The sequence below is a fragment of the Lissotriton helveticus genome, chromosome 4_1 (assembly GCF_964261635.1).
Source record: "Lissotriton helveticus chromosome 4_1, aLisHel1.1, whole genome shotgun sequence".
NCBI lineage: Eukaryota > Metazoa > Chordata > Amphibia > Caudata > Salamandridae > Lissotriton > Lissotriton helveticus.
Genome location: NC_136063.1, coordinates 1,873,934,143 through 1,873,958,548, shown reverse-complemented (window position 1 = coordinate 1,873,958,548; position 24,406 = coordinate 1,873,934,143). Strand labels below are relative to the sequence as shown.

The following is a 24,406-nucleotide window of genomic DNA, read 5'->3' as shown; positions in this document are numbered from 1 at the left end:
AGCAATGATACCTGGTTATCTGATAAACATTAAAATAACTCATCTTGCAGCAGTACCGATCAGGAGCAGAACGGGTTGACCTTGCATAGTAACTTCAATTTAATTGTAGTTTGTTCAGTGAATGTATGGTTTCTTTTATGATCTACCCCAACTAATGTCTGCAAAAGTGTTCACTTTCACACTATACCTGGGACAGCCAACCCCACTGCATATAGCGTTTCATTGTGTTGAAGTGGCTTTGTAACACGTTATTCCAAATGTAAAATGTTGAAAGACATCAACCTGCTTGATTAAAACAGTCCACATTGTCTTTGGTCATCTGACCTTGATGTTTCCATCTGGCTTGGTGAGATTGAAGTTAAACCAAAATGAGTCAAACATGAGGGATCGTACTGTCAACATGATACACGTGGACATTGCTAGGTGGGTTTGCCCAATGAAACACGTTCGGTGGATCTTCCTTATTATGAGATGGAAGCTACTAAGTGATGGCAGTCTTCGTCAGGATTTGAGTGCCTTGTCATCTGCCAAATCTTGAACATGCTAAGTTTTTGAACAAGAACTTTCAGTATTTAGAGGTTTTTGGGGCACATTCCTTGCGTGAGAATCCAAAGGGATAGTACTTTAGATACAACCTGTTCAGATACCCCTGGTGGCAAACGTATGCCACCTGTTCCTGCATCATTTACAATTTTCTTTCTTGTCCACCTCCCTCTGGTCAGTGACTTTCTCACCGAAAGCTTCTTTAACTTTGGGTAGTTGCAAAGGCTTGGCAGCATTCGCAACTCAGGGTTTTAGCTAAGGATTTTATCTCTATTTGATCTTTTGCAAACTATGTGTCAATGTCAATGAGCAGCATGACCTATCAAAGTAACAAAGAGCACATCCCCAATCTAAAGGAAGGCAATAATCAAAAATATATGACCCTCTCGTCTTATGTATAAAAATGATTTCCCATTACCCCTAACTTATGTCTAAGACCAGTGCTAAACTTGGAAAGAATGAGTGTTGCTTCCCTTTGCTCAGAAACCAGCATCCGGTGCAATTAAATGTTGGCACGTCGAATACCAGGGCTGCTTAGTCTTTATTCCACCTCGTGCCCCTTTAATCCACTACCAGAAACTCTGCCCATTTTAATCCAGTCTTACAAGTTTATTTCTCACTTCATTCTGTTTTTTTTTTATCTTTCTCCTCCTTTGTCTTTCTGTTTTGTGTATTTTTCCCCTCTGCAGGAAATAAGTGCCGGTCCCCAAAGCAAAGTGCTGGACTCACTATTTAATTTGCGCCGCTGGTTACCAGCGTTTGGCAAAGGCCCTTGTTTGTTAACACTGGCACATATTACAGTCTGCCATAATGTGCCACTGTTTGTGTACTTTCGGGATGAACACAGCAAAAGTTATTTATTAATTTAATACACATTAAAAGTTACTAATACCTGCTATCCAAGCCATTCTTATAGCTTTAAGTTCCTGGAATAGTCTGAATTGTCACACTTGTAGGAGTGTGATGGTTAGTAGTCGTGTTGAAACAGTCATTGGCAGCGTGGGCAGGGGCAATGGGTTGTGCAAGCAGCAGTTGCATCCTGACGAGGCCCATGGCACTTATTTGTTTTACAAATTAAATACTAGTGCCAGCGGTCCCCACTGTCAACCATCAGCTCAAATTAAGCACTGCCTATGACTTAGTCCAGTGAGTTAAGCACTTTCCGATTAAATCTGTGTACACCATGAAAAGTAAGACTGCCTGAAGAGCTCACTCAATCTTTCCTTATTGATAAAATGAGTACCTTTGTGTTGAGTTATTTTAATACCTGTTCTTCATAGCGCTTCCGAATTAGAAAAATATGTTTATAATTGCTATATAAAAATACAAGCCCCCAGCTAGGGTGACCAGCTGACATGGGGGCAAATTCTGGACAAGACTGTAAAACATTCAGGACAGAGGATCAACATTCAGGACAAAAACTCATGACAAAAGGTCAGTTTTATGGACACATGCAATGAGAGGCCATACCCCACTACTTTATCAGTACATGTGTTTACAATTTTCTACCTAGCACTATTTACTCACGGTGGTCTTTATGTGATTACCTCTAGGTATGCTACATTCAGGTAGCACATTATGTCCATTGTTCAATAGTAAATTAATGTCCTTGAAAATGGTGTTAATGGCATCACCCCTATGAATATTTACCCAAACTTTCTTGGAGAAAAAGCAACAACATTTTGGTTATGTTTCTAAACAATTTAAAACATATAGAAAACAGCTTGGGATGTGACCATCTGCTAGTTTAGACATGTTCAACAAAAACATCTGTCTCACCTCAACCTCCAGTCCATGTTAGGCCTAAACAAATTAACTAATGATGCTCAACAGATGGCGTGAGCAACAGTCTCACACCTAATGACATGTTTGTGGGGTACACACAACTTGTTTGTAGTATCACTGCACTAGATTGTGCTTCTGGGACTCTACATTTAGCTCAGAACTGAGAGCCCAGAATACCACGCAAATAGAATTAAAGAGCAGGATGAAATCGAAATCAGTCAGAAGAGAAGAACAAGGTCATTCCTAAAATCAAACAAAAAGATCCCTCCATGAGTGTCAGAAAATATTGTGTGTTGGGTTGATTTGTCTCAGCAGAGAGGAGAGAAACAGAAGGGTGAACAGCCTTTACAACGAAACTTTTACAACGCACTACCTTTACAACGCAACTTTTACAACGCAAACTATTACAACGCATTGCTCTGGGGGCGCTCTAGGATAGGGAATAGGTTAATTTACTATCCAATAACCTTCCCTAGTGTCCACGGGGACTGGAGTTGGAATAGTAAATTAAACTATTCACTATCCAGCACCACAAAGCACTATGCGTTGTAATGGACTGCGTTGTAATACTTACGTTGTAAAGGCATGCGATGTAAATGCATGCGTTGTAATGTCATACATCCAAACAGAAGATGCACTGTCAAGTCGTTGAGCTCGCAGCACCCACGCTGGCAAACTCTTCGGGTCCAGTGGTCATGCTTGTCAATGGTGAGCAGGGGCCAGACCCCCTGGAAGGTTGTGCTGGGTAATCGTCCACTATTTCCATGTCTTAAAATGGTTCTGCAGTTGAGCCTTGGCTGAACCAGTGTTCTGGCTCATCCCTAATTGCCAAAGAACATGAAGAATCTTCAAAATATTTGGGATGTGAATTTCACAAGCAAAATGTAAGAGCATGATAAAGAAGTCCTTCTTTAAAAGAAGGTAGTATTTTCCAGTTTACATACAATAAGACCCCAGATTCAACTGGGAATCAGTCTCCTTCAATACCAACGTATTTATATCTACCATTACTCCACTGATTTGAAGGATGGAAAACTGGGCAGAGCGACACAGTCACTCCGAGCACAGTTTGCTTTTTCGTCTTCTCTTCCCCTTTCAGTAATGGGCCACCTGGCACTAGTGAAGATGGTGGTGCTACCCTGGTTATTGTATTATTTTGCAAACTTTCCCCTGTCCATCCCTCATTCCTTTTTCAGACAAGTGTGATTTGGGGTCCAGGGTGCCACCAGTGAGCTCTTTCCACTCGCAAACTATCTGTGACTGTGAGTGAATTAGCCCTTCTAGACTCAAAGCGCTAATATATATCTGCTCAGTTCCAATGAGTAGCACCCTGGGTAATTGGCTACCCCCTGCATGAAAGGGGGTTTACCTGTAAAGATTTTTAGGGGGATTTACTTTACTACTTATTGTTTTCTACAAACCATTCTCCCTAATGCCATCAGGGGTTAATCCACACTCCTTTCTCTTGCCTTACTAGAACCTAACGTGAAGAAATGCTATGGTACTGCAACTCCATTGCCAGGCTTCCCCACTAGCACAGGATGGCTTCGCTCACAACAACTGCATCAGTGGCATGCTGCTTGCCTCTCAAAATTGGGGAATTTGCTTCGTTGATGACAAGCTACTAGATTTCCAAACCCTTATGGCAGACTAGAGGCTTCACCCAGGTCAATTCCTTTTTGTACAAACACCTTAAACAATCATTAAATGCCCTATTTCATGTCCACCACTTAGCACCAACCCCACATGAGTTGTGCCAGATGCTCTACACCATAGGGACTGGCAGAAAACTGATAAGATGGGTGTACAGATCTTCTTGCAACATGAGGATCACTACAGGCTTCTCTCTGTAGTAACTAAGAGACTGACATGTAAAGTAAGAACAGGGTACTTAGCTGAAGGGACAGATTGCGCACCACTGGATGATTGGTTTGGTTTTCAGGAAATGTTCTGATGAAGTGGTGCTACTAGGAAAGGGGTGACCCTCACAACCCCTGGACACTTGATACAACAATTTGATAATTGTTTGGTCTTTTTCGAAACAACAAAGAGGGGCAGTTGGTATATGTTGAAATTGCATTTATTCCGCCAGCCGACACGTGTTTCATTGGAGTGGGGTGCACTCCAAGTCTTCAGGGCTAGATCCTAATGGAAACAGGTGGATAATCCCCCACCACTGGTGATAATTCCAATCCAGTCAAGGTATCAGAGGATATTCCGGTGAGACACTTCAAAGGAGTCTAGGCGCACTTAGGCAAGAGTCGAAAAGAAATGGTCTTGCGCCTATAATGGGCCAGGACAGGTGAGGGCGATGCGGGTAGGAATTAGTAATACTTTGTAAGCAAATGTTCAGCAAATGTCCAAAAAACTTCACAATTGGAACCGTAAATGTGTTCCAAATTAATGTACTAAATCGGTGATCCAGGCGGAAAGATGCTGTCACAGTGGGCGCTCACTTCCAGCATCAGCCCTCTAACATTGTCCCGCAACTCGTCTCAGCGTCTTCCGCGTGCTGATGGGTGCATCAACGATTGACATTGCCAAACCTCTGCACAATGCAGACTGCGCGACAATATTGAAATATCCCCACACAGTATTCTACAGCTCCTGTTCTAAGTATATTTCGTTTAATACTCAATTTATATTCAATGTAATTTTCCAAACTGCTACTTTACACCTTCCCAAATTAACAGGTGGGAGCTGCAGCTGCATGTCCTCACTGTATGTAATTAGATGCCAGTTTGCTTCAAATGCTTTAGTCTTGCCCCACACTTGTTTCATACTGGAAGTGAGTTCTCTAAGTGTTGTCAACCATGATGGTCTGTGGACTTATAAATTCCCCAGAAGTTGTCCTATTGGGCTTATTACCCGGTAAGTTCAAGAAACCATTCACCAAATTCCTCGACCTGGCTCCTGGCTCTTCTTCTATTAGCACCCAATATTACACTGCTTTGGAAGGATTCACTTCCTCTGGTTATTGTAAGCTGTACCAAAGTACCGCTCTCATGGTTTCAATCAGAGAGCACCCCATTATACATGGAGGAATGAGCCGGTCTGATAAAATATGTTCAGTGCTAAGCGCATATGCTCTCCGTGTAAATTGTGTTTTTAGATTTGTGTTTCCATGATTGACTTCTTTGATGTACATTTAAGTCCCTAGTACAGTGCACTGTGTGTGCTGAGGACCTGTAAATCAAATGCTGCCAGCCGCGGCCCTTGCAGGTAAGAGCGGAGGGGCAATGGGACAGGTTGAAGGGGGATTTCAACGGACGATGATGAGGGAACATGTATTATTTATTTAATTTTCCCTCATCATCATCCTTCGAAATACCCCCTACCTCTCTTACCTGCACGGGCCGTGGCTGAATGCTGCTAGAGTGCTCGCAGCACTGGCTGAGCCACACACACAAGCAGCAAGTCAAAGGGTTCTCAGACCTGCCACTGCAGTGTCTGCACGCAGTTGTGACTGTCATGCAGACTTGGCAAGTGAACCCACTTGCCAGGCCCTAACCTTCCCTTTTCCTACATGTAAGACACCCCTAAGGTAGGCCTAATGTACCCCTGTGGGCAGGGTGCTGTGTAAGTGAAAGATAGGACATGCACTGGTGTGTGTGTGACATGTCTTGGTAGTAAATTACAGTGTATTTCGGTTTTCACTATTAAAAGGCTATCTGTCCCATAGGATAGAATGGGAGTTTATTTATAACATCTTATAAATATAACTTCCCATTGGGACAAGATAGAAAGATGGAGTTTAGTATGCCCGACTCAGAATATAAAAATGCATCTTTTTGTAAAGATGATTTTTATATTGTGTGTTTGAAAATACCACTTTTAGAAAGTGGGTATTTTCCTGCTTAGCCATCCTGTGTGCCTCCGCTGGTTTGTGGATTGATTTTCTGGCTTTGGAGTGACAGGAGCTGGGGATGTGCATTCTCTAAGACAGCCACTGGGGACAGTTGATGTGTGTCCTGCCTTTATTGAATCAGTCGGGGCTGGGCTGAATAGACTTGAGCTGCTTTCAGATTAGTGGGAGGAGTTTTTACTAGCATCTAAATAGGGCCTGGTATGCCTTACATAAGGCTGTCATCACCTCTTGCTGGGCAGCTGCACCAGAGAGAACAGAACTGTTTTTGGCTGAGCAAAGATCTTCTCTGACACCTGAGAACAAAGAGAAATGGACAATAAAAAGTGGGGCCCAGACCCCAGACTTTTAGATTACTTCTGGAATTCAAGAGGAACTTTTCCCAAGGAGAAGAGCTGAAGGAGAAGTACTGCCCCTTTGCTGTGTGTTGTCTGGGTTTGGCCTGCAGTCGCTATTTCTGACATGGAGAGGATAAGGACTTTGCTGTGTGCTGTGTCTCCTCTTTGAGGAAGATCTCCAAGAGCTTGAAGTAGAGCTAGCCACCTGTTTTGAAGTCTCAGGGATACAGAGACTTCACCACCAGCTCCCCTGAACTCCCTTGCTGGGTGTTCTGACCTGTCAAGAGGTGCCTGTTGCTGCAATGGGCCTCTGACCTGGTTCCTTATGTTTGGAGCTGGAAAAGAAATGCAACTTCAGGAAACGCAATGCATCTGCACCTGTTTCCGGTGCATCACTCCAGAAACTGACGCAGCACCTGCCTGCGGCTCGAGAAATCGCTGTAATCTGAATCACGTGCACCAATCTCCAAAGTCCGAGATCGCCACACCAATTCTGACACATGCCCTGCAGTGCCGCTGCAATAACCAACGCATTGTGGGACTGCGGCTGGAGAAACCAATGCAGCATCTTCATCGTATCCAGAACCGAAGCATCCCCGATAATCATGCATCGCACCTGGGTGCCACATCTGCATGAATGCTGGGGCCGCAGTAAGAAACCAACACATCATCCCCCGCACAGTAAGGAACCATCGCATCACCTTCCCTGGGCATAAGGAACTGATGCATCACATACCCGATGGCAGTTTTAGTTTGTGACCGTGACGCATCCAAGGAACTTTGTGTGGAAAGTGTTGCAACTATATTTTGCTATGGACTGAACTGTTTCTACCTTTTAAAAGTCATATTTTTATTACTGTATTGCCGATTGTTGTTGTTTTGGTCTTGTTTAGATAAAGATTACCTATTTTTCTAAACTGGTGTGGTGCCGATTTTTAGTGTTTTTACTGTATTACTGTATGGGTGGAAACATTCTTTACACACTGCCTCTGAGATAAGCCTGTCTGCTCGTGCCAAGCTACCAAAGGGGTGAGCAGGGGTTATTTTAGGAGTGTATCCCCCTTACCCTGACTAGGAAGAAGGGTCCCTACTTGGAAAAAGGTGCAAACCATTGCCAACTAGAGACACCCATGTCTAACAATATCATTCATGGGATTTTTTTGAGCACAGTCCATCTTAAACTGAATTACTTGAAAGTGCTCTCAAATGCCCCTATCAAGTAAATTAGACACATGAAGTAAATTGATTTGACTGAGATCACAAACTTTAGCCGTTGAGGAAAATGAGGATTTGAAACCAGGCTTCCAGGTCACACAAAGTGTACTTAAGTCACTGACTAGATTTATTTATTTTTCTAAATCCCCTTTCAAACCAGAAAACAGTGTTTTTACACAATTCTGTTAGATGAATAGTATACTGTATTATATAAACACAGATCACAGGTTAATCGCACACAATATCTAAAAGAAAAATCCTCCCTATTGAAGGTAGGGAAAGCATGACCACATCTGTTAATACCGCTGACTTTTTAGTTATTATGTAGCTATTAAAACGTGGCTGAGCCATTGAAAGCTTGAGCCAGGCTTGACCCTGAAGTTTAGCACTGGCTCACCTTGAGATTCTGTTGGGACCTCAAGCCCATAACAAGCAGAATTTTCATGTGGCTTCTGCATGCCTTCTTCCCTCTGCCCAGCATGTGATGTTAGAGCCAGGGCTCCCAATTTTGAAAGCTTGAGCCAGGCTTGACCCTGAAGCCTGGCTCTGGCTCAGGCTCAGCTTGAGGTTCTGTTGGGATCTCAAGCCCATAACAGGCAGAATTTTCATGTGGTCTTTGCATGCCTTCTTCCCTCTGCCCAGCATGTGATGTTAGAGCCAGGGTTACCAATTTTGAAACTGGAAACCAGGTTCGAGTCTCACATCAGCTCAACATCCCGTGACCTTGTGTAATTTAAATGTGTGCTATTATAAGGTTCTCCAATACCTTTGGGTCGAGCTTACGCTATATAAAACTGCTGAAAAATTCACAAAGAAGAAAGCCTTAAGGTAAGAATAGAAAACTACCCATTTCCTTGCTGCTTTGTACAAGGGTACATTTGAATCTGGGATAATTCGAGCTTCTCTGCTTAAATTGCATGATCTTAAGCAAATAATTTACTTCATCAAAACTCTTTTTTCTTCATTATTTCATATGAAAGCACTTTCAAATATGTGAGTTCTGAATACCAGTTTTACAAAAGCCTATTATATTTGATTTAATACTCTTTAATGTGACGTATTATAGTCAATGCTTTACATGTTAAAGAAATACACTTCTTCTTGAATTTTATCAGATTTTACATGATGTTTGTTATATGATTTATATAACAAACACAGCCGGGCTAGGCTCGTGTCAGGCTCTAAGATACGAGCCAGAACCTAAGTTTGCCTCTTGTTAATCTGTTGGCACTCCCACTTCGAATCTATTCAATGCAGTGGTTGAAATGCATTAAAAAATGTACGGCTACTGCCATTGTGACAGGGTTAGTGAGAGCCACAGTGAAATTAAAGGTGTGGCTAAAAAGAGGAAAATACTCTGTAACTATTTTGATAATCTCTCATCACCAGGTAACAACATATAAAATAACACACACCTTATCTGAAAAAAAATAAACGTTAAACTAATCAGTGGTAAATGCACTATTTTATGTTATGATACCTCTGTTGTTTTTTTGTAAACATATTTTATTGCAGGTTAAGTCAATAACACAGCAGTAGGCCATGAGAGTCCCCACTGTCACAGTGGTTATGTTTCCATGTCAACATCCTGCAGTGTAATAGATGACCACATCATGACAGTTGTAATAACCTCATTCCCCTCCCACCCTCCCTCTCCCTGAGTCAGGTACAATTTGGCTTAATAATGTACTGAGCGCTGTGAATTACTTAACATTTAGTTCAATTCTCCTGCCTCTGCACTTGTAGGCAAAGAGGGATGGTCTCTTAATAGGGATCTTCCAATGGCAAACACGGTGTTCAGGGCAGAGTGGGAGTCCAAGTTGGTGAGCTCTCTGGAGTGGGATCCTGGGTATCTGGTCAGTGTTTCTCACAGAGTCCACCAAGGCTTCCTATGCCATCCCTATTTCAAGCCTCCCTAAGGAAAACCTCCCTTTCATAGCCTGCCCATTTCTCAAGTTCCTTTTTCCATCCCAATATCCTTGGCCCTCTAGGGGCTTTCCAATTTCTAGTATCTCGTGTTTCGCAAGTGTGAAATCTACATGTGACCTTCATCTGCAGTGTGGGGAAACCAATTGAGTATACATTGTCCCATTGTGCAGGGGATCTCTCTGGAAATTGTGTGCACTACTACTGCTGTGATATTCTCCCAGTGAGGAACTAAAGTTGGTCAGTCCCAAATCATGTGTTTGAGCTCCGCCCCTATCGCCCGCATCTCAGGCATGCCGCGTCCTCTATATTGAAATATCCTTTCAAGTGGCCTGAGATCATATATGCACTGTGAAATGAAAAGTAGTTGATCAGTTTGAATCCCGCAATCCTGGAGACACCGCTAAAGGTGCCTGCTGCTCTTATTATGTAATGGCAGGTGTTGGCGAGGTGTGCTTCTGACAGCTCTGCTTTCCAATGTGCTCGAAGCACACCCGTCACCGCCCTATGAAGAAGGAAATGACCTCGGATTGGTCAAATTCCACCCTGAACTCCTTAGATGGGAGCGGAACCCCTTCATTGAATTGGTCACCCACGTTTTTAACAACTGCTTCCGTCCAATCCTGCTTGCCCTACCATTGTCACCCATGAGACAAATCATTCAGCATCCGCAAGGGAATGGCTGGGAAGGTGTGGATCCACAAACATGTTTTTTGCAGGCAACGGGACCAGCAGCACTGTATCATCCTAAATTCTGATGTATCTTCATTGTGGGGTAATTTGGGGAGCTCCAGGGCAAATACCCCCACCACTATGTCTGGGGAACACCTACGTGCGATCTACTGGGTGAACCACTGGAGTTGAGTGGCTAGGTAATAAGACTCTGGTACCGTGAGTCCACCATCAGCAGATGGGCACTGCAGTTTAGCCAGTATCACCAGTCAGAGGCCAGAGCCCTTGAGTAATGACGCCATTAAAGAGTCAGGATCCCAAAAAACTGCTCTGGGATGCCACAGTGGGAGAATAGCAAAATGGTTAAGAGCCGAGGGAAAGCAGTCATTTTTAGCAGGCCACTTTACAAGCAATTGACAGCGGGAGCATTCACCAAAAATTAGCACTGGCTCACAAGGACCGGGAAGTCTGTCCTATATTACTGTCTAGCAAGTTCTGACGGTCATAGTATTTTTCACACCCAGATACGTCAAGCAGTAAACTTCCCAGTGAAGATTTCCCAATCTGTCTGGTAGGGAAGCATTAGCCTCTAAAGGGAATAGCTGTGACTTTTGCCAGTTCATTCGCAAGTCAGACCAAGTCCCTAATTCCTCCAGCATAGCAAAGGTCCCTCGCTGTATCCCTGATACATAGTAAGAGGTCATCATGGTACAGATCTATTTGATGTTGATGGTTACTGATCTTGACTCCCCGATAACTGTTCCTCCATCGGGCCAGTCAAGCGAGCGACTCCACTGCAAAGAGCACGGGCAATAGCAGGCACCCTTGCCTCGTCCCTCGTCCCACTGTATAACTCTCAGAGATCATCCGACACACCTGCACCCTGGCCTTGTGGGCCGTATATAGTAAATTAGCCCATGTCAAGAAGCCCTGCCCCAGATTCATCCTGTTCAGCACTTCATAGAGGAATTTTCAGCCAAGGCTATCAAAGGCCTTCTCTATGTCTATCACGAAGGCTGACATCCTGTTGTGGTCATGGGCCTCGGAGTCCAAAATGGCTATAAAGCTCCTGATCTTCAGTGTGGTATTCCTACCTGGTATAAACCCTGCCTGATCTGGATGGACTAGCTTGGGCATGAGGGGAGCAATTGAGCTGCTAAAATGTTACTAAGCATTTTATAGTAAACCTCTGTTGGTTGGTGTGATCACTCCAGATGCATATGTGTGCAACCGGAGGCCCACAGAATTGAATCCTTTTTGGTGCACAGGGAACAGTGACATGTGTATTTTTAGTGCTAGGAAATTCCTGAAAGCAATGTGAATGCTTAAGTAATTATTTTAAACGTGCATTATACACGGTATAGTATAGGCTGCCACTAATTGCACATATACATTTAAGTTACAGATAAAAATTGCTTCTAAAGCATAGATTTCAGTAATATGCAGATTACACCGAGTACAAACATTTTTTATAACTGTCAATTAAAAGCATGCACCTCACAGCCCTGCATGGAACACACTTAGAGTACACTCTCAGAAACAAAATATCTTACCACCAGGAAGCTTCAAGTGACTCCCTCAATTAATGCCTTCCAAGTAACCTTTATATTTGCCCATTAACCAACTGCATACTTTATCATTTCTCCAGGAAAGCAGACACCCTGACAAAAAGGCTTATTTCTTCTTAGCTGTTCACCCTCCCCTCCCCCGGAATGCAGCACAGAAGACTCCCTCCCTTCCACTTCGGCTGGGTAATCTCAATTGTAGGAATTCACTTTTTTCCTTTCGCTGAGAGGCTAAAATTACAGACAAATGCCATTCGTTAAGGTATCAATCCCATACAACGGACGTTGGGGCTAATTTACGGTTTGTGAAAACTAGGGATGGGTGGTCAGCCTATCCCCAGCACTTAGCCTCTAAGCCCCTACTGTGGATTCATGTGCATTTCAACGTCTCTGAGGAGCATGTTACCAACAAAAAGCGATATTTATCGCTAAGTAGGCTTAGCAGCAATTTTTTTATCGCTGCGCATCACTGGATTTTATCGCTGAGATAACGTGCTATTAGAAACATTTATCTCAAAAGCGATAAATTTCCCGGCGATAGCGGCAAAATGCGTGAATATCGCTGAGAATACAGTGATATTCACGCATTATCGCTAACAGGGTCTTAGCCATTATATCCACCTCCCATTGGATATAATGGCTAAGAACTGGTCTGAGCAGGCGTTAGTTTTTGGAGATATTCGCGCTTAGCGCGAATATTTCCATCGCCACGCCTCTGTTGGTAATAGGCGATAGTGATGTTAGCGACTGCTTTCAGTCGCTAACAGGTTGGGTACCCCCACTTTGCATGTCATTAGCAATAAATATCGCTGACATGCAAAGCGGGCCCCAAACCGCTCGCTATCGCCTACAAGCTGTTGCTAACTGCTGTTAGCGACAGCTTGCTAATAGGGCGATAGAATTATCGCCGCTTAGCGGCCGTTTTCGGCCCCCTTGACAATATGCCCCTGAATTAGTAAATAAATTGCACCATTTTTTTCCACACACCCTACATTTCCTCATTGAGCCTGCTTCCATCCGAATTCCTCTTGAGTGGTCAAGAAATCTCATTTCATATTCTGTTGGCCTTCAAACCGTTTTTAGTCATTCCTACACCAGTGTGGATATCTTAATTAGTGTATTTTACTTGAAACAAATGCTGTCAGGAAGTGAATAATTAAGAGTCAATAGCATTACCACATGTTAGCAGATCCTGATCTGAGCACAGTACTTAAAATGCTGTGGAGTGCTTCCACATTCAACGCTGAATCCCTAACAAATATTGTGGACTGTTTAACGATGTATATACACAAAGGACTGGGAATCTTTTGTCAATCGCTGTGCTCGAGTTTAGAGCAGGGGTTACATTCTTCTACCTACAATGTGACAGGACGTTAATATGAGTGAGTAAATGTGTTTTACCAATGGCCGATGGGTTTCTAAATGTAAAATAATGTAGTCCACAAAGTGTGGAAGAAATCTGCTGAGTGCAAAAGGAAATAAGAATAAGCTATTTTACTGGAGAAAGTCTAGACAAATAACACGCAATCGGACAAGCCTATGAGTGAACCCACTTGACCCTTTACCTGCTTGGATGCTTGTGCAGTGCTGTGCAGGAAATTACAAAAAATAGGTGCTAGGATGTTCTAACAGATGTAGATTTTTGGTATTTTATGGCACAATCAGGGCCACGTATTGGTGCAAACTTCACATGAATATCTCATTGCTGCTGGAAGATGTAATGAAAAATGTGGAGAGTTTTTTCAGCTATTTAACACATTTGCTTAATATTTTTGTTAGATATGGTGTATTTGGTTGGCTAAGGTACGCACCCCCAGACAGGCAGAGCCAACTACTCTAGTCAGGGTAAGTAAGTTACAGACCAAAGATAACCTGTGCTCACCCTCTGGTAGATTGGAACAGAGCAGGCAGGCGTATATACGGAGGCAATGTGTAAAGCATTTGTGCAACACATACATACAATAGCACAATGAATACACCTCAAAAAGGTTCTTAAAAATAGACTTCTATATTATAAACCCATTAGGACTAAAACAATAAAAATACAAGGAATGCTTGTCAATATATGTTCGTTTAAAGACAATACTCCTTCTTCTGAACAAAGGCAGATCAAAACAACCACAATGTGAAAGGTGCTTTTCACGTTATGAACACTGAAGGATATTACTCATTGTTCTGTAGAAAACCAGATTAGCACGATCGAAATTACATGTATTCGCTTTACATTAGGAGCCCTTCTGTAAATTCAGGCAAGAAATACATGTGTAACTATTTGGGAATTTACAGTAATCTTCTTATAGAGACAACAATCCCCATCAGGACTTGACAACTGGACTGACAACGATTGGATTGGGAGTGTAGGGCTCCACAAGTCTGAAGGGTTACATTTTGAATACACCAAAAAAGGGGACCAAACTCCAGGTGAAAGAGTTGCAGGTGCAAAAGTCCTCCCAAACACCTCTGTGGACAAACAAAGGCACGTTCTATGCAGGAGTGCAGGGCAGCTAAGGGGACCACGTGGGTCCTGGCAGTCTCAATACCTTGGTTGGTCAACAGCCATGTGTGGCAGATGGGCTGCCGGTTTCACAATCTCCTCCCCGGGACCATAGAGGGTTGTCTCCATATGGCGTTGGGCTTTCACAAGTGGGCGCGCCAGTCTGTAGGATGATCTTGTCAGCCCCTAAACATGAGGCCAGTAATCCAATGCATGGTAGGGCTCACTGGTGAACAACTGATGCAGCCGCACCAGTTTGGTGTACCACGTCCAGATGACTGAGTGGGGGTGGTGCAACTTTCTCCCTGACAATTCCTCAGTTCAAAAGGGTGGCACTCTTGTTGCAGGACTCCTTGACATTGCCCAGGCAATGAGGTCACAGGTTTCGCAGGATAGTGACTTACTCTCCCCCAGCACAAGTTGCTGTTCCCAGGCATGACTTCCATGCCACAATGCTGGCACTTCAGGCAAGCAAAGCATGTTATTTCTAGGCAGCACAGAGAGCTGCACTTGTAGCAGAATCAAGCTTGGGGTTGCTTGAAAGCTGGGACTTTCCAGACTCAGAGTCCCTGGGCAATAATGCAGGTGCAGAGTCTTTGATGGACTGATGCTCTGAAAGAACAGGGGCAAGCCAACAAGTCCTTGGAAACTCTTGGGGCACAATAGCTGGTATCAGCTCATCCAGATCATTTGCAAAGTGGCAATCCCTCCTTCAGCCCAGCAATCAACAGGCAGCAGGCCCACACAGCAAAGCAGTTAGCAGGAATGGGTGTTACTCCGCTCAGCACAACAGTCCTCCTGGTAATGTACATATGTCAAGCCAGTAGCATCTGGTTACAAGTCCCACATAGTTTCTAAAGATTTAGGGTCAGTGCCCCAGTATGTATATTACTCGAAAATGACTTTGATGTAAGGGGTGACTTCAAAAGAGCCCTCAGGAGTGCACAAAGATCCCTTTCGGCCCAGCCCTGGCTCCAGACTATCAGTACAGTGTAATTCAGCCCTTTTTTGTGAGGGCAGGTTACAACTTATTTAAGTGTGAGTGTGAACCACCTTTCTCTCTCCTTGGAAGACAATCAGAATGCAGATGTATCCCCTATCAGACCTACCCCTTCCTGTGTTGCGGCTGTCTTCAGAGAATGTACAATGTTTAGCTATCACCCAGCCCAGGCGTGTATTTAAGACAGGCTGTTAAGCACAAGAGTTATAAGAACAGAGAAATGCCCACTTTCTAAAAGTGGTATTTATTAAATAGTAATGTGAAATCCAACTTCACCAGTAAGTAAGATGTATCACTACCATTCTAAACATACCAAATATTGGAACACCCTCCTTTATGGTCAGGAATTACCAATTCAAAGTATATAAGGGAATTACCAAAGCTAGCCTATGAGAGGCGTGGGCCTCACAGTAGTGAAACATGATAATGAAATAGGCTGTTTGCCACTACCTGGATATGCAAAACACAAAGGTGTATGTCCTACCTTTGACTTACACAGAACTCTTTTCATAGGGCTACCAATGGCCTACCTTAGGGGTGTCCTATGTGCAATAAAAGGGGAGTTTAAAGCTGTGGAATTCGTTTTAAGTGGCAGTAAACTGTGCACACAGGCCCTGTGGTGGCAGACCTGAGACATGTTTGAAAGGCTATTTCTATGGGTCGCACAATCAGTGATGCATGTCCACTAGTAGAATTTAATTTACTGGACATGGGTATAATGTATACCACATTACAAGGGCCTTACAAGTAAATCAAATATGCAAAAAAGGTGTAAGCCAATCATACCATGTTTAGGGGAGCAAGCACATTCACTTTAGCACTGATTAGCAATGGTAAAGCGCTCAGAGTCCTAAAGCCAACGAAAAAGGTCAGAAAAAGGGAACAGGGAACGCAAATAGTTTTGGGAAAACCCTGGAAAAAGGGCCAGATTCAACAATTTTTTTGCATTTCTCAAACACAACTCATTTTTTCCATCACTGACAAGTTCAATACCTGCATCATTGAAATCACTCACTTGGCAGACTAGCTGTCTACAGCTGAACAACAACAAGAACGAAATTGTGATATTCGTGAAGAGCACATCAAAGTGTGACTCCACCTGGTGGCCAATCAGAACTAGGATCACAACAACTACCCTTGCCAAATGCTGTTAAATCATCATCAACAGCAAACTCAACATGACAGCCCCAGTGCTGTCACGGCCTCATGCTTCCTTACCCCGAAGATGCTGAGGAATTCAAATGGCTCCCAATCAGTCATGCACACCCTGGTCACAAGCAAACTGGATTATGATAACACCCTCCATCACAGGATCAACAGCAAAAGTCATCAGAAGGCTGCTGACCATTCAGAACTCAGCAGCCAGAATCACTCTCAACCTTCCACGACACAGTCACATCACTCCATACCTAAAGAGGCTTCACTGTCTCCGCATTCACAAACTAGCACAATTAGAACTCCTCACCCACACTTTTAAGACACTACATAACATTGGCCCAGCATACCTTAACAATAACATCTACTTTCACAAAACTTTCAGACTTCTCTGCTCATCCATACTCCTACTTGTACAAATCCCACACATCCGAAAAACCAGATCTGGTGGTGGTTTTACATTGCTCCTAAAGCATGGAACAACCAGATACTACACATAAAAGTCTCCTCCCTTCTTGAATTCTGAATGAAGCTGAAGACCTGGCATTCGGAGTAGACCCACTAGGCTTTAGATGTGCCTAAACTCACACCTGCTTAGCACCAAGATAACCTCCCAGATGATAATGCCTTCTACAAACCTGTATAGCATAACAAATGGATAAACATGAAAAGGGAATGTTAACGAAAATAATGTTTCCCTGAATGGCTGAAGTCTGGCAACAACAATTATATGTGGGCTTTTCTGAGAGAATGTTGTGTGCTTAATCAATGAAGTGAAATTAGATCACTCAATTGTGGCATAACCTCCGCTTTTGGTAAAATATTCATTACATCAAACTCAGTACTATGTGGAAAGGATAAAATCCTTAAATCTTTTAATTATTTACAACTCTAGGACTCTAGTGCTGTAAGCCAGACCTCCCTTGTTCTGAAAGATAATAACCTCCCATTTTTAGTTGCACTACACATATTTTAACCATATCCTGAGACGCCACTAATATAGTTTACAGGCAAGGATTTTCAGAGGTATTTTTAAACAAATCTCACATCATACCACTCACTCACACCAAAAACCAGCTCTGCTGTAATTAGGCATCGTAGCATAACCGGAGGGCACTCGCCACCCGGTTGGAACCCCAATGATGAAGCATGACACCAACTAGGTTGGTGTGTGAGGGTCTTTTAAACAAACCTAGTGGGTATTTGTACTAACCAGACTAGTGATAGTACCACATCCACACAGAGGGTTTGTCCTTCATTCTTTAGCCTATCATTTTACTTGGGATACGGACCGACCCCAAATTTTCCCTTGCTCTCCTATTGTTTTGTTAAAACTATTTATTACATCAAACCCAGTACTATGTGAAAAAGAAAAAAACCTTAAATCTTATTTACAACTCTATGAATCTAGTGCTGTAAGCCAGACCTCCCTTGTTCTGAAAGAATGGACAAGAGAATGGACTGAACATCATGTGTGTTAGATGTTTAGCAATTCTTTTAATCATTCATATATATATATTACCTATTGGCAGATGCCATTAGGTAATTATAGTTAGGACCATGGTTCCATAGGAAAATAATTTTTCACTTGCCCATAACTTTGGTATTGCTAGACAAATCTTAATGATATTTGCCCCAAAAAGTTTCAAGGTAGGTTGTGGTTGTCGTGGAAAGTTTGGGGGTGATCCATGCAGTGGAGACCGAGAATTTGGGGCACGGAATAAGGGTTCATTTGTAATGTTAATTTCCTTAAGAACCTTTAGCAACACCTACAGCCCAAAACAGCTGAACTGACTTACGTCAAATTTGGCACGGGGTAGATGTTGGTTCAAGGAAGTGACTTTTGCCTATTTGATGTGTTAGATCTGGGGTCTCTAGTCGGCAGAGGTAGGTACCACTGTCCAAATAGGGACCCTTGCTTCTAGTCCGGGCGAGGAGATAACCCTCTGAGATAACCCCTGCTCACCCTCTAGGTAGCTTGGCACGAGCAGTCTAGGCTAACCAGAGGCAATGCGTAAAGTATTTGTACCGACACTCACAGTAACACAGTGAAAACACCACAAACTGACTCCACAACAGTTTAGAAAAATAAAGGTATTTAATCTAAACTACACGAGACCAAAACGACAAAAATCCAACATACACAGTTCAAGAATATGGTTTCAAAAAGAGTTCTTACGGTTGCGTTAAAATTTTTTAGGTTGCGATAGAATTCTCTACGTTGCGATAGAATTCTCTACAGATGCGTGAAAAGTTCACAGTTGCGTCACGTTTACTCACAGTACCTTTTAGTTGCAACAAAGTTCCAAAAGCAGAAGCTGGTGCGGTGGAAAACAAGCGATGCGTTGCCCCCTGAGACCCTGGGGAGGCGATGCGACAGCCCCGCTGCAGCAGCGGGCGTGTTGCGACGAATCCGGTCTGTATGGGGAGGAAGGCCACTTGTATGGATTCCGGTGCGTAGGTTCCGTAGGAAGTCTGTTCTCGCAAAGGCACGATGCGACGATCTCGAAGGGGCTGCGACGATCTCCGGGGCGACGATGCGCGGTCCAGCGGTGATCCTCTCTCTCGCAGCTCCTCGATGCGATGGTTCTGCGACGATGCTCGCAGCGACGTGATGCGGTCCACAAGCAAGCGGTGCGGCGTTCTCACCCAGCGACGACAGGCTCTGCGACGATACTCGCAGCGATGTTCGATTCTCCCGCACCGGTCTGGTGCGACCCGCAAACGAAGGATGCGACGTCTCTGGCAGCGGCGTCAGGCGCTGCGACGATCTCGACCTCCGTAGCGGCGGAAAACTTCTCGCACTGTCGGGGATGCGCTCCGCAAGCGAGCGATGCGACACTTCTCAGTTTCAAAAGTCACTCAAGCTTAGTTTCAAGCTTCCCAGCACAGGTCCAACCTCCAGAGGCCCCACAACTGGATCAAGCACTCTAGGAGGGACAGAACTCTCTCAGCAGAGTTCAGGGAAGCTGGGGGTGAAGTCCTTTTGTTCCTGGGACTTCAAAACAGGGAGCCAGCTCTTCTCAGGCCCTTGGAGATTCCTTCAAGACAGGGGACACAGCACACAGCAAAGTCCTTCCCCTCTCCTTGGCAGCAAAGCAACAGCAGGTCAGTCCAGCAGAGCAACAGCAGGACAATCTTCCTTCTTTAGGTTCAGCTTTCTCCTTGGCAGAGGTTCCTTCGTGATTCCAGGATGATCTAATTTTCTGTTGTCAGGGGTCCTGTACTTTTACCCCTAAAGTCTTTGTTCTCTCTGTGCATGTGGGCCCTGAGCCCGGTCAGAACCAGTTCTGGGTGTTTCCTGAGTACTTTGTTTTGCTGGCTGCTTCTTTCCTTTCAGAGTGAGGGGCCGGGTCCTCAGCCGCCCAGCAGGGGGGTGGAGCCAGCATTGTGGAAGGCAGGCACAGCCCTATTCAGCCCAGGTGCTAACTCCTCCCACCACTCCAGTTGCAAATGCAGTCATTCAGCCTAGTGCTGACTCATCCATCCTCCTGGGGAATTCCCCAGCCCCTGTCACTCTCAAACCAGACAGTCAATACACAAACAGGCCCAGGCACACAGAAGGGTCAGACAAGAGAACAGCAACTTTCTAAAAGTGCTGTTCTTAAACACAGGATTTAAAAACAACCTTTCCTAAAAGATGTGTTATTATATTCGGAGTTCAGGGATACTAGAAACTTATGTCCTATCTTGTTCCTATGGGAAGAAATGCTGTTAACCACTGTAGCCAGCATCCCCCATGTTAATCTATAGAGCAAGATAACATTACAGTAGTGAAAAACGAAAATGGCTGCTATTCACTACCAGATCATGTCACCTGCACTAGTACATGCTCTACCTTTTACATACACTGCACCCTGCCCAGGGGGGTACCTTGGGCCTTCCATAGGGGTGACTGATGTGTACAAAAAGGGAAGGGTTAGGCCTGGTCAGTGGGGACACTGACCAGGAGGACATGGCAGTTCTAAACTGCACACAGGCACTGCAGTGTCAGGCCTGAGACATCATTTTAGGGCTACTCCTGTGGGTGGCACAATCAGTGCTGCAGGCCCACTAGTAGCATTTGTCATCACCAGCCCTGGCACACCCAGTGCACTTTACTAGGGACTTCATGGTGATACAAATATGCCAAACATGTATATTCAATCAGAATAACACTTTACATAGAGAGCATATGCACTTTAGCACTGATCAGCAGTGGTAAAGTGCGCAGAGTCCTATTGCCAACAGCCACGGGTCAGGAAAAATAAAGGAGGAAGAAGCAAAAAGTTTGAGGATGACCCTGCAAGAAGGGCCAGTTCCAACATGATGTAAATCTGTTTAGTCGTTTTGTGAAATTTACGCCAAAACTGATAGTGATATCTCTGGTCACAGATATTTCACAAAGGTTTTGCGATACATAACGAATGCACTTGCCAATGGGAATGCTTTGCCTGGCTGGACTCAACCTGAACAGAAAGTTGCGGTTGACATTTTATCTATCGGAAATGGTTCCTGCGGCTGGAAATTTTGTTTGCATGCCCACATAAGAGGTCAAAGTAGAGGTACTCTGACCTCTTGTTTGAGAAATGGGTCTGTCAGTGACACAAGTTCTGTGTCCAAAATAGATTTTTAAAATAATGTGCGATATTCCCGATGACGACACGACTGCCAGTATGGCCACCTGTACCGTTGCGGGGAAGCTAAGATCATAATGATGACATCACAAATATTGGTGAGAATATATCAGTAGATCATTATTACGCATTGTTATAGAAATATTGAGATTTTGATTAATTTTTTTATAGAGTTATTTATATAATGACTTATGAAATGTGAAGGTTAGAATTAATTATACAGTTATCATTTTTTAATGTGGTAGTAGCTATTAGATTCCTACATTTGCTTTCTGCCTTCACAAATTAACTCCAGGGATAGAGATGGCCAATGCCCTCCCGAACTCCAGCCTCACCATGAAAATGGAAAGTAGGCACTTTGTATGGTTGTTCTAGATATACACTAGAAAAACATTAGTGTGAAATGTACAGTAATAATGTGTGCATATATATGTTTTGACTTCATGAAAAAAGCATGATCGTCACGGTTGACAACGTCATCGTGACGTCCCGAATAACTGCAAAAAAAGGAAAATTGGCCTGAAAGATGGTTTTTAATGAAACTTAATAGAAAAATATGACTTTGACAGAAGTATGTATATAGTAATATCTGTGTATAAGTGGCTGTATGGGTGTATTAGTGTATATATCAGGGGCTGTATTTGTGAGTGAGTTGGTGTATGAGTGACTGTCTTGGTGACTGAGTGGATGTGTGTGTAGATGTAGACCTATGAATCATTGAGTGGGTGTGTATGTACTGGTATGGTTGTGTCAATGGTTTTGAGAATGGTAGTGTAGAAGTTGGAGTGGGTGTAGGAACGCTTACATGGGGTGAGAATGAGTGCATCAGAGATTCTATTTATGATGTCATCAGTGATGTCATTTGAAATGACAAGAGTGATGTCACTTGCCATGTCATGAGCAATGTAACATGTGAGGTCATAAGTAGTGCACTGCGGGGCGCGAGTTATAGTTAGCACAGCTAACTAGAACTGCAGATTAATTTAATTGATTATCTAAATATAGTATGATGACCATCTGAGACACCTGGGTTTAGGTATCTACAGGTGATACACTGGGTGCTGTGCATTTAGAAAGTTTGGAAAACAGCTAAAAACAAAATGCTTCTTTAACTTATCTTTCTTTTGGTTGCAGGCATTGTGAGAGAAAGTCTCTCCACTGCATGAAAGAAATGAATCAGAAGGTGAGTATTGGGAGGGGAAAGAGTAGTCTCTACTCACATCATGCATCCAGATCAATGCCCAAATCCACATCCAAGGCTAGCTAAAAAAGTACTAGATTGGAGGTAAACCAGCACAGGGCAGGTTCCCATCTACCAGTGCCCACTGCCTGGCGCCTGCGGCACATGCAAGCTGCCCTTGTGCTCAGGGGCCAGTCAGAGTACGGAGGGGAATGGATACCCTCAGAGGACACCTGTCATCCTGGTGTCCTGCTAGGCTAGTTCTCCACTCTTTGTTTTAAATTTGTTAAGGTCATCTCGTATTAGATGGTTGTTTGTGGCATTGCTTTTTTTCTGTGCATTTTGGTAAACAAGTAATTTCTGATGCTGAAGTTTGTGAGCATAGCTTTGAGCCAGTAACAGCAGGTGTCTGGGGCTGGGAGAGTATTCAAGGTGAGGTGGCCTTCCGCCCACCCGGGCAACGCTGCCTCACTGAGATTTGCCTTTTTGGTGTAATTTTATTTACTGAAAGTTTCTTGATTATTTAAATATTCTCTATTTTTTCTAAATTGGTTTGAGATTTGTTTTGTCTTGTGTTTTAACTTTATTACTGTGTTGCTTTTCCGCATAAATATTTACACATTGACTGCATAAATATTTTACACATTGACTGCAAACTAAGCCTAACTGCTTTGTGCCAAGCTACCAGTGGGTAAAGCCTAAATTAATTTAGTGACATTAGAGTTTCACCCTGACAAGGATTGTGATTATTATTTAAGGTGGGTTCTCACCCCATCCTCAATTAATACTCCAATTTGTTACATTTCCCTTCTCATCCCTTCATAGATTGGGATTCATTCTTAACTCTGAAAGGATTCAATCTCTGCTGCCTGCAACCAAGGTAGAAATATCCCTGACAAGAATTTGCAAATACCCAAAAGTAGATGTTCACATACTCAGGCAGGAATTTACATACTAGAACTTCCATAAAACACTCACTATACCAAATATGCTCAAATTCCTTATCACATCATATTTACATATTGTAACACTTGAAGAACTTGAATTATGCATGCGTACTCCCATTTTGCAAGTCAAAATGTACGTCTAAAATTGCTAATAGAGGTGAATGTGGTTCATACTGTTCACAAGGATTTCTGGCTGATTTGGATTGAGTTTAATTAATAAAGAAAACAGATATGTGTTTGCACGTCGACCTGTGAATTCTCCACACCACATTTTATTACAAACAGATTAAAAGTTATGGTAAGGATAATAATTGGTGCTGAACACTTGTATCAAATAAAGACAATTTTGAGGCTCTCTAAAAGAATACTAAAGTGAATGGTATTTAGGTCATCCAAATGCTCTTGATTACATACTTAGTGACAGCATACAACGGTTTTCATTTGCTAACGGACAACTTGATGTAAAACAACACACTCAAGAATGGCATCTTTATCTTTAGAAGCAGTGTACCTCTCTTACCTTCCTCCATATCAAGGCCAGAAAATCATGACATAGATGTTAAGATTCTCTTCAAAACTCTCATATGACATGATGGAAACGACTTTGTCATCTCCATTCTGCAAAACAAACATGTAGGTAATAATTAAGAATCAATTTAGTAAGCATAAGAACTCAGTGAAGATACAACAAATTGGAAACATTGGTTTTGTGAATATTAGGTTTAGAAGATGTAAAAATATGTCACAGCGCCTATTGAGTTTCGCTGCATTGACTTTATTTTACTTTAAAAAGAAGCAGTCAAATACCATTTGCATAACTAATATGAACTTCCAGTTTCTCATGAATGTATGTAGCTTTTAGACTACAATGAAGAGCATGCAACTGAATAGTTATGTGGGGATTCTGCCTTTTCTGTGTAGTCACATGTAATTTTCTGTCTTTTGCTGGACCCCATTTTAATGCTGACGACCTTTAGACCATGCACACTGGGGAATTTCTGTCCAGTACTCTGTGTATTTGCTTTGACTTCAAAAACAGAGACATTGGCTAATTCATGAATGGTTTATTTAACTATTCTTTAAGTATATGGAACAGAAATAAATC

The 24,406-nt window shown here is 43.1% G+C and overlaps 1 long non-coding RNA gene across 1 annotated transcript in view; it reads right to left on the bottom strand.

Annotated features, from left to right (window-relative positions):
* The window catches only part of LOC144827723 (uncharacterized), a 376,568-nt gene extending 352,649 nt beyond the window's left edge, over nt 1–23,919 (bottom strand). The window contains exon 1 of the long non-coding RNA XR_013610331.1: nt 23,822–23,919. This is a non-coding gene — a long non-coding RNA (uncharacterized LOC144827723). The remainder of the gene's footprint in view (nt 1–23,821) is intronic.
* Between the last annotated feature and the right edge of the window lie 487 nt (nt 23,920–24,406).